This window comes from Hypomesus nipponensis, chromosome 19 (genome assembly GCF_054491055.1).
Source record: "Hypomesus nipponensis isolate SF chromosome 19, ASM5449105v1, whole genome shotgun sequence".
In the NCBI taxonomy this organism is placed as follows: domain Eukaryota; kingdom Metazoa; phylum Chordata; class Actinopteri; order Osmeriformes; family Osmeridae; genus Hypomesus; species Hypomesus nipponensis.
Genome location: NC_140379.1, coordinates 6907706 through 6919377, shown reverse-complemented (window position 1 = coordinate 6919377; position 11672 = coordinate 6907706). Strand labels below are relative to the sequence as shown.

The window sequence follows — 11672 nt, the reverse complement described above, 5'->3', positions numbered from 1 at the left end:
TGGGGTTATTGGTGGTATTAAAGTTAGTGATGGTAAAAAAATATACGCACATACTCTACTGCAATGTTGTCTACTCGGGGAGAAACAGGTCTTGAACTACACTACACAGTGCATAGTACATTTACATCCTCCACTTCCAACAAAAAGGCTTGCTTTTGAAAATCCATTCAAATAAATGTACAGACCATATTGGCAACCAAGCACATCACAGAGACGTAGGCTTTCTGAGGTACCCTCCCGATATCTAAAAGGAAAATGTGTTAGCATGAAATGGCCACACGGTGGCACAACATTACTTCCGAATTTTCCTTCGCTGACCCACAGAGCAAACAAGATGACAATTATGAAAGATCGCAATTTGTTATTTGATTGTCTCGGGTCTGATCTGAATCCTCATTAAGTAGGAATAATCAAATTGTGTTAAGTAGTCAAAAGAGTGGCACAAGAACCCTTATTGTTTCCCATTGTGATGTGGTTATGTCAAACTGATTGCAGCGGATGGCAGTAGTGTAGCGTCACAGATGGTACAGATCTCTGGCCGGGGCCGGAGAGCAGCAGCGAGAGCGCCATTGTGGAAGGAAAGCTTGTTTTCCATCTATCCACCCAAAAGCTGCTCTTCCTTTTCATTATTCACTTGTACACAATGGAACGACATTCAGGCTGACATTAAATGACATGAAGATGCATACGCACGTAGTTACAACACAGATCAGGATGTTTGCCTGCCATACATTGATGCCTGTGATGTGTTTACATGTCCTTGCACAAAACACCATAATTTCATAAATATGTATGACTCCTGCATTTCTATTATGCACTGTGAGCGTTGTAGTTGTAGAAATATAGTGCAAATACCATTCTTTACCCCCATAAGCACCTGGGTCAAGCTCATTGTACATATTACTGATGATAAACCTGAATAATATGCTGATCTAAGGTTACAATATTTCTATCTGTCTGCAATAACATTTCATCTACTAGACCTAAAACCCTGTGCTACTAACAAACTCACAAGTCATAAAATGTGGATTAAGATCTCCAAAATGGCTTCATTATAACCAGTCAAGTGAGGCTGTGGCGTATGCAGATATCTAAGAAACCTAAATGGGGAAACCACAGCTTCATTAAATTTGGCAATAAAATATTTGCAATACCTCATTGCCTTTTGATGGCCATAATGAGGAGTATGACTGTATCCAATCGGCAGGCATTAGATTTAATTTGTTTGGCATTTCACAGATGGGAATGCATTCATAACTGTGAATAGACTTGAGCAGTCATTAAAAAAATCAGGACACAGGAGAGCTTGCATCCTGGTGGATTCTGTGTCATCACACAGCCACAAAGGTTTCAGCTCTTTCCAATGGGGACAATTCCCAGAATGCTTTTATGGACTATCCAGTGTCCGGAATGCCTGCCTGTCTCCATGCCTGTCTCCCTGACTTACTCTTAACCATACCACCCTACTTGCCTGCCTGACTATCTTCCTCCTTGCCTCTCACCCTCTGCCTGTTTCGTTCCCTCTGTGCCTACCTGCTTCCTTGCCTGCCTGCCTCCCTCCTGCCTCTCTGCCTGTCTCCCTGCTTCCTTGCCTGCTGGTCTCCCTGCCTGTATCTCTGCCTGTCTCCTGGCCTGCCTACCTGCTTCCTTGCCTCCCTGCCTGTCTTTCTGCTTCCTTGCCTACCTGCCTCTCTGCCAGCCTCCCTGCCTGTCTCCCTGCTTCCAAACCTGCCTGTCTGCTTCCTTGCCTGCCAGCCTCCCTACTTCCATGCACGTCTCCCTGCCTGTCTTCCTGCCAGCCAGCCTCCCTGCCTGTCTCTCTCCCTGCCTGTCTCCCTCCCTGCCTGTGTCCCTCCCTGCCTGTCTCCCTCCCTGCCTGTCTTCCTGCCTGTCTCTCTCCCTGCCTATCTCTCTCCCTGCCTGTCTGTCTGTCTGTCTGTCTGTCTCCCTGCCTACTTGTTTACCTGCCCCAGCGTTCTCTGCTCCTCATCCACATACTGGAAATGCCAATGGTTGATTTTGCCATATTGCATTTCAACATATTAGGTTCCCGGAACTTAATTAACGCGATTCCATTCCCTCTAACTATCCACAGCTGGCCTTTGTCCAAGTCCTGATAAGACTAGCCAGCCAACCAGTGAGTATGCCAACTCAAATGGTAGCTGAGGAACAAACAATAGAGCTGCTTGTCGACCTCCCCACACATACACACAAAGCAAAATAATCTAGATAGAAAAATGCTAACACAACATTGTTTTCAGTCTAAAGGATGTGTTATGATTGTAACAGCACAGTCTGTGGAAACTAGAAGGGAGAAAGTCCAATAGAGCAAAAAACATGAGCCCAAGTGAGAACAAACTATTGGCTGATAAGCAACGGCAAGTGGGAACAGAGAGAGAGGCTTCGAACAGCAGAAAACAAGTGTACCGTGGGTTTAAATTTAGAGGCAGCAAATTGGTTCTTTAGAAAGTGATGCCTAGCTCTTCATGTCAGATGGTAAACAGACACTTGGCTCTCTTTAGTCCAGTAAACACTGAAGTGATGAAGCAGGGTGGAAAGCAAACCCATATTCCTGAGTCATGCGTACAACAGTTTATGGTTGAAATCTAATTAGACATTGCTGGCCCAAAATTATTCTAATCTATAAAAATATGTTGTAAACTGTTAAAAGATTTGCTATTGTGGTATGGTATACTTCATTGAGTTATATGTGTCAACATTTTGGTGTAGCAAAGTAAACCATTAGCCAGAAACCTAATTGTAAATGGTAAACAATAAGGAGAGCGTACAGAGCATACAACTAAGGAGATTATTTTCTCTGGCGCAAAGCCTCCATTTGACAGAAGCATTCCCTCCTCATGAATACAATTGGCAAACAAAGTGTAAACAGAAAGTGGGGATCAATCAAGACCCCCAGCTAATGCAAAGATGTCTTTTCATAGACAGCCCCCTCACAGCACCTCGCCAAGATAAATTGGCTGTGACCCGAGCATGACCTCAACTGATGTTCATGAGACCATAAAATGTCCTGCAAAGGAGGTGCTGGGGCCCATGAGTGGAGGTTTCTCTGCCTGGAGGGAGGTGTGTGTGTGTGTGTGTGTGTGTGTGTGTGTGTGTGGAGGCGTTTGTCTCCATGTATGTTCACACACGTGTTTGCATGGGAGTGAGATTTGCCAATATTTGCAGATTGCAGGTTAGGGGTTTGAATCTAAACTGCTTTTGTCTGTGTCTCTTTTGGTTAGGTCTTTCAGTCTGATATACATTTTCGTATTGATTTGGAAAGCAATTGATTTGTGAAACAAATTAATGCACAATCCACCAAAGAGCCAATCAGAATTGAGCATTCAACCAAGCCATGGTATAGCTTGTCTTAATACAATGGGGCATTACCATCTAGTCAGTGTGTCTCATTCTACATCCCCTGTGCCTCTAATGGTCTGGCTTACAACAGTAGCCATGACCCCTGCGGTCTGTGTCTATGGGTCTATGGAGCTGTCTCACCTCCAGGGCATGGCCTGGTGCAGTTATGCCACAGTGCAAAGCACTCACACCTCTTTAGCTAGCTCCAGTACAGTAGCAACTGCTAAATATTCAGAAAGGAAGGGAGGCCCTCACCACAGCGGTTTGTCACGTTACCATAATCCAAAGTGATGCCTGGTTAGCTTGTTTCTCTTTTCTAATGACCCTGCACGTAGACAGTCACCGCTGGCATGTGCTTTATGCATTTCCCCTTCCTGTGCCTCAGAGGAAATAAGAATTCCAATTTGTAATTGTGTCCCTTTTAAGTTTCATCCCATGCAGAGATTGAAAAAAAAAAGACAATTAACCTGCACAGTTAAGCAGAGGAAGACATTCCACCAAAAACAGCTGTGGGGAAATATTCTGGATTCATGTTTTACATGGCGTTATACGCAGGTCAGCTTTGTAAGAGGAAAACTCACACTGTGTTTTATCGAATGTATCATTACAGGCCATGCATTAGAGGAAAACCGAGGAATATTAAGAGGAGGGAAAACAACATTATGCCAGCAAACTGGTTCATGAGCCAACAAATTGAGCCTACGTGAAATAAAGCAGCACTGTTATGAGATCCAACAGTTATAGTACATAGGAAAAACTAAAGAACAAAGTCTCTCATTCACCCTTGATCCATCTTCAGGGAGTGCATTCAGAGAACAACAGTGACCAGTGACGCACTCACCTCATGTTTCAAATGTCAATGAACAAAATGCTTCCTTCTCAGACATCCAAATAATGAGACACATCTGTGTGTCACACACCTAATAAAGCTGTAGAATCTGAGGTGTTCCTAGCTCTTCTCTGACTCAATTATCTGGATTGAGAGGGACTACTCTTGTGGATCATCAATAACGGTGTGAGAGTTCTTCAGTTGAATGTTATCTAACCTTTGCAGTGACGTGGGTTTCATAAGTCTACCAGAAAGTATTAAATTGACAAAACATTTACATATAGTATGTAATATATGATATATCATTAATTATATGACAAAACATACAAAACATTTAAATGTACCAAAGTCACATGAAAGCACATCAAGCCACAAAGCAAATTATAATATTGCAGGGATAGCATACTGATCAGTATGTGAAAAAGCTATTTCCTAAAACAAGATTTAACTAATCAACAACTTTCATTTCCAGCCCATGTGATATACAAATTGTACGTAATGAGCCGAGTGAAATCAATTACCTAGGCTATACTCTGCATGCAAGGGAAACCAAACACAGAGCACACGGTGCATACGTAAACAGACATTACTCATTGGAGATTATTTTGCTCTATTTACATGACATTAGTACTAGGAACAACCAACTAGTGCCCATTCCTAAATCACTTTTATTACATTAATATGTATTTGGGACAAGCATACACATATAAAGCATACCAATGGAGACTCGCAAAGTCCAAGATCTGCATTTTTACATTAGAATACATCAAAAGATTTCATTTTAGGTAGGTAGGTAGGTAGAAGATAATACATGGTTGGACACCTGCCTGACACAGTACTTCAATTCATCATTGTGCTGTATAGAAGCACCATTGACAAAACTTCAGAAATATGCTGTCTGCATAGTCTGAGCCATGCAGCAGAAGCCTACTGTAATGGAAAGAGCACACATTACAAATCATTGAAAAGCTGTTCAGTTTAACTCCTATATTCCTTTTACTATAAAATATGACTAACAATATGCATTGCCTGTTAAAAACTTGCTGAACTGTATATCAGAGTTAAAAAGCAGATCCATGCCTATTTCACAAAGTAATGTAGTGGAAAAATTTTAGTTTCTGAGCAGTGGAGCACAAATCTAAATTTGGTGTCATGAATTATTAAAGCCTGCTTTATAGAGCTTTCTTCAGAGGAGAATATCCAGCACTGTTCAAGCTTAAGATCAAACAGGCCTGCGAATAATAAAAGATGGATTTAACGCTAAAACTACTTCTACTCAAAACTTGAATGTTTCCCAGTAACCTAACACAAGACTAGGTTCCCAATTTGATGAAATATGAGCGAACATTCGGAGACATCAATTGAAGACAGAGACAAAGGCTGAAGTCTCTGGAGATGGTCACTGTTGGTCACTTCCATGGCAACCCCTTTCTGAATGCAGACAGAGGAAAATGAGAGAGCTGGCTGCTCCTAAGTAGATGACAAGATGATGACAAGAGATTGAATTCAAGTCTGCTGAATCTCACCAGACAATAAAATGCTCTGGTTCGAAGGCTATTATCAATCCGACATGAGTCATTCTTCCCCATCTAGTAAACGTGGATTTGACCCAAATCTTTCTGCCTCAAAGTCTGGCATTTAGAGTGATTGTGAAGCAAATCAGATACATTCATTACAGATTAGAACAAATCAAGGTTAGTTTAGAAAGCTTTAAAAAAAAAAAAAATGTATTCACATCTGTTTTGCAATATGTTCCATTTTGCATGAGCCTTTGCAGCAGTAGCACTTTCTAACACTATTAATCCTCAGGTAGGAACATTTGGGAATGTGGTTACTGTTCATTGTTTTTGCTTTGCTGACGTTTGTTAATCACACAACCGGAAGACTGGCCTTTCTAAGCACTGTTCATGTCGATGACAAAGTGAGCACATTTCTTTATCATTCAAAAAACATTTCACAGGGATTGGCAAATCATGATCACATTTCATTAGTGTGCATGTGTCTCCTAAGTATACCTTGCACAATCCAACCACTCATTTTCACATTTACCCAACAGATACTATTGAACTGCAATAGTTTCTAAGCAATCCTGAAACTTATAATGAGAATCTGGAGGAGGTGAAGTGCTGGCTTTCAAGACAGATAAACCTAAGAGCCTGAGTTAACAGCTTTTTCCCTGAAGAAAATGATTTTTCAATGTGCATAACATATAAAACAGCTATAAATTAATCTGAAGAAGCCGGTGTATTAGTTTCTGCAGATTCTCCACTAGACTGAATGTGTCTATAAAATTCAGAAAGAAAAGTAGGTTGCTAAAATGCACTTAATTTGGCATGATAGATTGAGTCCATGCTTCAGTGACTGTAATTGAATCTGTGACCTATTTCTTCAGAAGAAAATTGTCTTGTGGGTTATTTGTCACCATACATTTTAATGGAAATCAATAGACTGTTACAAAATGCATACATTCTGAGCTAATTGTAAGTATTTCTATTTGTAAATTGTCTTGTAGTTACTTATGCTATGCTTTCGTGGTCTAACAACATGACGTGAAATTCATATCTATAGCCAGGAGACCGGTCCTCACTTAATGATCATTTGGTTCATTCATTTGTTTTAATCTCATCTACCACCATGGTTATCATCTTTAATACAACAATAGACCATTGAACTACTTAAAACAACACTGCGGTCTTAAGGACAGTCCTTATCTAGTGCAGTGTCTTGATTTAAATCCCCCTGGAGATTAGCTACTGAGAGCCTGAAAGAACACAAGTCCACCATACTCGGTTGGTCCTGGACTTCTAATCAGAACGTCTCTGCCTGCAGTGAAGACACTTTGGACAATTAATGTTGCAGGGATCAAGGGTAACTGTAGAGGTTTCCTCGAATAATCATCAATCAAATTACCTTACAGTGATTTGAACATGAAAACATAAAGAGAGATGACTGTGTTTAGTATAGATAGCATGAAGGTTAAATGAATAAGATTACATCTCTAGGAAGTCATCCATCCATCTGTCAGTGAAACAGATTACGGGAATGAGCAGGCATCTGAAAACAGGTGTTCCACTGAGATGCAGGTGTCTTGCTAGCAATAAAGCTACAGCAAAATCCACAGAATGTACATTGGACTCTGAGTGACTTACCATAAACTCAACCTACAAATATGTATTCAAGTCACCAACATATTGATTGATGGATAAGTATAGTTTGCTAACTCAGAAACCCTCATTTAATTATCTTAAATAACATCTTCAATGTCTTGAGATAAATACCAGTGTACTTCTTTTGCCCTTCAGAATCAGAACAGTCCAGTCCACAGTCCACTTTGCGTGGACTGTACTTTGCAGTCCAGTCAATATGAAAAGACTCATCCATGTGCTGTAGTTAAACCCCAAAAATGTACAACACGGTGTGAACTAGAGGGTTGTTGACATGTAACCAAGCAAGTGAGGGGTTACTGTCCTTTCCGAGAGATGGTAACTGGGAGAGACAGGCCTTGTCAAACGTTTAAAAATAAAGTGGAGAGAAAAGTCCTCTTCTCTAGGGTATGCCTCGGGCCATGCATGGCATTCTTCAGCAGCCTACTCTAATAAGACCATACCTCTCTCCATCTAATCTACAGATCAGGTTGTCTGCTCATTCAGTTGCATATACAGGAGATATGCCATGTAAGGAGTGGACTACTTATTAGTCTGTGGCCTGTACCAAGCAGTAGTACTTTGAGCATCCGTAGTCATAGAGTAATCTTGTACGCACAACAGAACATAAATTAACTTTGCTAACATTTGTATGTATTTTTGTCAGTAATGACATAGACTCCGCTAAAACAACTCCGCTGATAAAGAGTGAAAAATATATTATGTAATTACTGATTGTTGCAGTGACTGAAGCGCCTCCTCTGCTCACTCAATTAAGTCAAAATGAGAATGTTTTCCCCTTTCTCTTGCAGCAAAACACTGTTTATCATTGAGAGTTCAATTGCTTGGCTCTCCATGGAAATGTTATCCATATCAGACTAATGAGTTCCAAGACATTTTGGTTCTAATTAATGCCTCTAATCCATGTTAATTAATTGTAGTCAAAGCTTACTCCATCTGCTAACTTGTGTGCAAGGTAAAATTAGGTCAATGTTCAAAGGAAGTTTGTGGCGTAATCATGAGACAGACACTTATCTCCCAGCATACATCCAGTGTATCCAGTTTGAAACCAAAATCGTTTTGCATGTAAAATGTTATCATGATAAAAACGGGATACTACACTTTCGGAGGATGTGAATTTTGCATTACTGGCAGAAATAATGGAACTTTTCCCTTTTGCCAAAACGGACGCCTGGTTACTTTGGCTACTGGCAAAACATGGCTGAAAAACATAAAAAAAAACATTGCAAACTCAACTAGATTAAGTCTGTAAATGATCAATGACACAACAGTGTAAATTCATTTTGTACAGAGTAGAATTCAAATTACCCTGTGGGATTTACACTGCCAAGCAATGTATTACAAAATGCAATGTTGACCTGCAGGGTGCAACAAGGATGCCTTCCGTGAAGTATGTTCACGCAAAGGATTATTCTACAAGCAACAACTCATCAAGATGCAAAGCTTTGCTTAAACCAGCATCTCCTCCTTAGGGGAGGGAAAGCAAGAGAAATGGAGTGAAAATCAAATTGAATCACATCTACATTCAGAGATATTAGTATTCCATAAGCATTGTTTATTAAATTAGCAAAGCTCTGTTTCTTTACTTAACGTTTGATTATGCCACATACAGTATGGGGCTAGTAATCCTCTCCTCTTAGTAACACAAGGTTTAGGACTTCAAATGCTACAAAACTCTGGACCTGCACAGAACAAGCACATTTAAATGGTAACAATTTCCTTGATCTATGACTGCTTCAAGGCCTTTTGATGCAATTTCCTCTGCCAGATTTGAATGAGTCTTTTTAATAGAGAGTAAAGCAGAGCCAAGGAAAATGGAATTGAAAGAAGCCCTGCCTGCAGGAATCAAATGGAGCAGCTACAAACAGCATTTACTTTCCTCCCAGTGCCTGGAGAACAAAAATGCAATATGGATATAATCTTCCACTTGACTGGTGCTTTACAAGGAAATTATTGTCCTCATCTTAATGCAAGGCTCAGAGCGATGGTGTAAAAATGTATTTATTTCTCTGCTTGAAATGAGCAGATTGTCAGAGCGATTACCATCAAGGAAGAGCAATAATGCACACTGTTGCCTCCAAATGATCTGGTCTTCTTTCGAAGGGCAGCAAAAACGGTTGGGTGAGTGTGTGTGTAAGGCAGGGGGGTGGAGGCGGAAGAGGAGTGGGGGAGGAGCGTGGTGGGACAGGGCTAATTATTACAGTTTCTGTCATAGCAATAGCATACAGAGAAACGCTGTGAGGGCTCCCAATGTGATGACCATTATTTCTCTGCAGCAGCAGATATCAGAAAGCAACCTTATTCTAGCCGGTCATGGCTCCCTGCAAGGCAGCACAAACACAGTCTTTTGTTCCATGGAGCGTTTTTTCCCCTCTAAAGTGCTACTGCAGCTTTACTGAAGGTGAATTAAACACATACTTAGTAGTATGTAACCTGCTATTTAGTCCCATGCAGGAGGCCCAGTGGCAAAAGGGGATTTCAACAGTACACAAAGTCCCCAGCTGTCTCTCTCAGAGGTCAGTCCGAAGCTACCTGCTTGTTAAAGGGCAGACATGCTTTAAGTCACTGTATCCAAACTGTGGTGGGACATCTAATCAGAAGCAGCGGCCCCAGCATGCTTTTCCTCCGAGGGAAACTGCACTGCAGATGATAGCATTTCTCATATTCAAAAGGAGGATTGTGGTCTAGTTGTACTGTTAATATGGGCTTCAGACTCAAGGTGAGAGTGTCTCGAGGCTAATCCAGACTGCTGTAAAGCATGTGAGCAACCTTGTATAACAAACAGTTCCCGAAATGATATCCACAAATGTATCGAAGTGTGGTTGATAATGAAATAATCACCCCTGTTACTCAAAGTAATATGGTGCAATAACATGTCTGTTTATCCCGTGGCATCTTGTTCACTGATATGTCATTTCATAGGAAAATCTACTTAATGGTTCATTTAAGGATTCGCTTCCAAACTAAATGCTTACAGTAGAGAAGACCCTAAACGCTGAAGGGGTAAATGAATTGTCCAAAAATTCCAGAAATGACATCACCATGAAAAAACCTAATACTCATTAAACAGGGTAATGTTCTGCATTCTATCAAAAGTTACACAATGCAAGCATGCAAAAACGGTTAATTAAACTATGTGTACCATTTTAATGGACTAGATGCCTTGCACAATATAGGTTGTGTAATTTGTGCACATCAAACTAAATATGAAAAACATTATACATGATACCTTGGATAAATGGTTATATGGTAAAAAAGTACTGTACATGACTTGAATACGCAAAGTGATTATAAATAGCTTACCCAAGGTATTGTGTATTAAGTGTGTACAGGGGTTTAGTCCTGAAATCTTGAGCTTGTGAGCCTGTTCAAATGGCACATTGCATGGAACATTATGCACACTAAAACTTCTTTAAAAGTTTACACTCACTAAAATTGCATTTCTAATATGTTGCTATTTATTAGCCTAAGTTGTGTAGCAATTATAATCACACAGCTGCTCGACCAGATGCCATTTCCCCCTGCATGGAAAACATGCTGCCAAATGAATCTTGACAGACATTAGACATATTGTGAATGATATGGTACACCATTAAGCAGAGTGCGTGTAAGTTGGCTATATAGGTTGAGATCACAATACATTTTCAAAATAAATCATTAGATGGTATGTCAACGTTTAGAACATCGGTGAAGACTTTTGGGAAAGGTATAAATGACTGCTGCTGCTTAATGGTGATGGTAGTGATACTTTTACCTGATAATACAACAGAACTATAGCAACTAAGCTGAAAATCTGGGTCCGAGCGACTTTGCAAAAGTCCATACAAAAACAATTGTGATTTCTTAGATGGCAAAATAGCTAACAGTGTCCGCTCACGAGCATAGCAGCAGGCTGAAGCCAGGCTAGCTGCTGCTGGGATACAACTTGTCTCATTATCACTAGTATTGATATTGTATGAATAACCTGTGTAAGCAATCTTCTGTGCAGTTTAGCAGCACATGGAGTAATTTTACTGTGCTGTATTTACAAAAACAATGTTGAACACAAACTTACCTTAGCAGGTTTGACATTAGTATTCCAGGGACAGACTGGGTCCTACTGAAGCAAGTGGTTGGTTACGCTAGCCAATCAGTTGAGAGAATTCAAGTCAACGAACTCCGCCCCCCTCCTGCCACCTTCCTTGCTTGAAAATCTCTGCGTGCCTTAAAACATTATAACCAGAGCCTGTTTAAGGAGAGCCTTGCCAGTCCCTATTAAGCCCCATTGTACCGAATTTGGTTGCAGTTCCACCAGAGTTCCACTGGGAGTGATCGCGAGC

The 11672-nt window shown here is 40.6% G+C and overlaps 1 long non-coding RNA gene across 1 annotated transcript; it reads right to left on the bottom strand.

Annotated features, from left to right (window-relative positions):
• Window positions 1-4805: 4805 nt before the first annotated feature.
• LOC146246725 (uncharacterized) lies at window positions 4806-11453 on the bottom strand. Its single transcript, XR_014732288.1, has 3 exons — window positions 11408-11453; window positions 10657-10717; window positions 4806-5620 (listed from the first exon to the last, which is right to left on the bottom strand). It is a non-coding gene; the product is annotated as an uncharacterized LOC146246725 (long non-coding RNA).
• Between the last annotated feature and the right edge of the window lie 219 nt (window positions 11454-11672).